Below are 4150 nucleotides of genomic sequence, written 5' to 3' on the forward strand. Positions count from 1 at the left end.
ATAAAAGAGTACAAGTTAAAATGTTATGATACCAACGAAGAGTCTCTGAAGCAGCAAACTCAACAATGATGGTTTTGCAGCTTTACTCTATACAGCTGTGCTGCACTCAAGATGATTTTTTTATTTTGCTTGAAACCAAATATGCGTAACATGTAAAGTAAGTAATTATATAGAGTGTGCAATATATAAGCATTGTGTTTACCATCTTTTTTGTAATGACCCCTTATAAACCCGTGTATTGTATCGAGTTTCTTAATCCCGTTTCCTTTAAAGGTAGTCTCTTATATAGCATTCCAAAGTGGGTGCGTGCTCGAAACTAAACTTACACAGACAGCAACACGACGAATAGACAGGAAAGGTGCAGGGACGACAGCCAACACGGCTAGGCCGATGCAATCATGCAATGCGGACGGAGCAGCATCCGGCGTGCGTGGAGCGGCGTTAGGTCGATGTCCAAGCGCTTGCAGACACCTTCCATGCCGCAGCATTACCCCACACTAGGAGCAGGAACAAACAGCACATACCTGCACCCTTGTTCATTGAGAACTTCTTCATATCAGCTATCGACATGTTTGGACAGAACCTGCTTGTAAAAACGCTTCTCTAGGTGCAACAAGGCACATTTTGTCACTGAAGCTGCTGAGCTGCGGCCATCTAATAAGGTCCACATTCGGCGAGAATTTCATGGTGAGGCTTGTGTGAGGATCAAGTAGAATGGAGAATGTATTGATATTCTTTGGGCAACATGGTTGTTGTATTGTTTGTGAGAAATATAAAATCTTGGCCAGTAATTTATCTGAGTTGTTGCACAAAAATGTTTGGTTGAGCATTTGTTTCTTCCTAGTCAAATAAGAATTCTATAGCGAACGCCTTCAAAAGCTTGTTTATTTACCCCGCAAAAAAAAGCTTGTTTATTTACCTGAATGCAGATCAGTATTTGCATCTTTTTGTTCAGTAGCAGAAGCATTGTAAGCTTGCGAGCTGAATAATAGTGGTGTTCCAATAGCGTGCCAAATGTGTTGGGGCATTGCATAACAAATTAAGCAGTTACCAACTAGTATCAACACTAATATGAGTACTATCTAATATGATACATCTTCAAACAATTAAAAAAAAATTGTCACTTGAGTGATTGTTTCTCGTTTTCCACGGTCGCAAATCAAACAATAAACGTCTGATCTAGCAATTAGCTTGTTGAAGACAATGTTTTGAGAGCGAGAACTTTCTTTAAGATGACTAAGATCTATGATCGGGCACGACAGCGATTGTGTTTGAAGAATTTGACCTTCAGGTGTTATCTTGGTAGTTTTTATGCTGCTACAGTTGCGACGATTAGAACAGTAAAGCACGGTTTTTCCATGTTTTTCATTTTTTGGTTGTGTGCCTTCATGCTACCAATAGGGTATTGCGTTGTTGAAGAGGATGGATCTAATAGATATCATTGCGATATATGCCCTATCAGACTTCTGATCCATCCCATGTTTGCCCGTTGAGGAAAGACTTATATGGTCTCAAACAAACACACATAGCATCGGTTTGCAAAATGAAAGATGGGATTGTGAATGAAGCTGTATTCAGACCAAGCTGATGGGTGAGCCAACTTGCTGGAGAGAAATTCAAGAAGCAAAAACTGAGTAATTCATACATTCCTAAAGCTAAACCTGAGGAATTTCTCTAAGTATCACATTGGCATGGAGGTTCATGAAGACATTTGGAGGCTAACCGGTTGGTACGGTGAAGCTAATAGAAGCCTTCGTTACAAGATTTGGCAGATGGCGAGGCACTTAAAGGAGGATTCTTCGCCTCCTTGGTTGCGGTGTCTGTGACTTCAAGGAGGTTTTGCGCATTCAAATTGGATATGAGAAAGGATTAAGTACCCCAATTTTAAAAATATTAGTAAAGGATCTATGGTTGAAGATACATAAAAGTTATTTCCAATCATAACTAAATCTTCTTTTGCTAAAATAAGAATAAGGAAGCCAGTTGTCCTCCCACGGTACCAATAAAAGATAAAGTTTGATCGATCGATGGACAACAGGTCAACATTCATGTACTACCCCTTGTTGGTACGGTGGGACGAAGAGACCAAGTTAACCGAAAGATGGTTATAGGTTTAATGACACAAGGCTGCATTTTCTTCGGTTTTCATGTCCTCTAGACATCAAGAAAATGGGGTTGTCCCTGAAACTTAATAATACAATACTACTATACTGGTGTTTCTAGATTGATATCTAAAAGAATATCCAAGAGGTTGCCTCTATACTTTTTTACTATTAAAGTTCATTCACGTTTTGACTATTTTGATATAGTGAGATTTCGATTGAACAAACAAGAGGGTCTCTCTAGTATTGGATCCACCAAAGTTCCTGGGATGAGTCATTTAGTAGATCTACAACCTCACATTTTCCTAGATTTTCACTTAGCAGAAATGAGATTTCTTTCGCAAAAGATATGCACCATGATGCGAGTACAGAGTGAAATGGTTTAATGCAAGAACAGTCGTAAACACATAAGGGATTTTTTTTGACACCTTGTATATATATATATATATATATATATATATATATATATATATATATATATATATATATATATATATATATATGGAAAATAGCCAGCTAACTACATGGCTAGCTACCCATGGGGTCAAAACCGTTGATTCACCCCATAGTAGATATAGGGATCATGATATGGTGGTGCCAATCCCCAACGTTGTACTAACGCCGTCACACCCGGTGCAAAGACTTTAAAGCGGCATCTCCATGTTAGACTTGAGCAGCCGCACCTTTATCATATGGAGATGGGGAGTACTCTACATCCCAATCAATCATGACAAGATAGTTATTGTGTGTCTACGTGTGTTGTTGCTGCCAAACAAGAGTAGCACGGCACGGCAGTGTTGCATGCTATCGACTTGAGATGGTGTGGCCATGCATGTCTTGTCACGGCAAACAATGTATGTGCATGCTGCCGCCACACTAAGCACATAGATCATTGCATGGAAGTGGCATCGTTCGAAACAGCCGATGGTGTCATGCATGCAGCGTCCGAAAAAATGAGTTGCAACGGCATGAAAAAATGGAGGTGGCAAAAGAGTCACGCATGGAAACACAACGGCACGAAGAGAGTTCGTTTTTGAGAATGCATAGCATCAAACAATCAAAAACCCAGCGTGTGATCCTTGCCGCGCTGCCGTTTCGTTTTGATGCAAACGTTGTTGTATCATCTTGGATGTAACCACGGCGTAGGTTTGCGTCGCTGATCACTCTCGTCCACCTCTTCTCCCCCACCAGAGCAATTACACATCCACATAGGACCCCGAGATTGACTTTGCAGCTAATCCCTTCCTCAATCTGGAATTTCACCCCTCCACCTCCTGTCGCCGTTGTCGAATCCAGATCGCAAGCTACGTAGGTGCGAACCGTTCCATACGTAGACAGGGTCCCCGCCGCAAACTCGCCACACAAAAAAAAACGTTGGAAGCAGACAGGTTGAACAAAAATACAGCAAAACAGGCTCTACCAGGGGAGCATCGACGTGAGTAGCTGTTACCATGCATGTCTAGTCACCGAAAAATAATGTGTTTGCATGCTGCCTGCAAACCAAGCACACAAACCATTGCATGAAAATGGATGGCAAGTCAAACGGACGTTTTCTCACACACAACTCAATGTAACCAATCTACACTGCCCAATTCACATGCACCCTTTATCCAACGGTGCTAAGCCTATGCATAGCTAGCCATGCGGTTAGAAAATCCGCGTCGATATATATATATATATATATATATATATATATATATATATATATATATATATATATATATATATATATATATATATATATATATATATATATATATATATATATATATATATATATATATATATATATATATATATATATATATATATATATATATAGAGAGAGAGAGAGCTGGACTATTCTCGAACCCCCTTAAGAGGGTTCTAGAATAACTATTCTCGAACCCCCTAAGAACCAACGAACCGAACCACCGAAAAAACCAACTAGCTACCGACTCGACCCAGTCCCCCACAAATCCCACCTTCTTCCTTCACGAACTTCCCACTGCCCATGTCCCACCTTCTTCCTTCCTCGGCGGCACCGCATCCCTGCGCCACCTCCATCC

The sequence above is a fragment of the Lolium perenne genome, chromosome 6 (assembly GCF_019359855.2).
Source record: "Lolium perenne isolate Kyuss_39 chromosome 6, Kyuss_2.0, whole genome shotgun sequence".
Classification (NCBI taxonomy): Eukaryota; Viridiplantae; Streptophyta; class Magnoliopsida; order Poales; family Poaceae; genus Lolium; species Lolium perenne.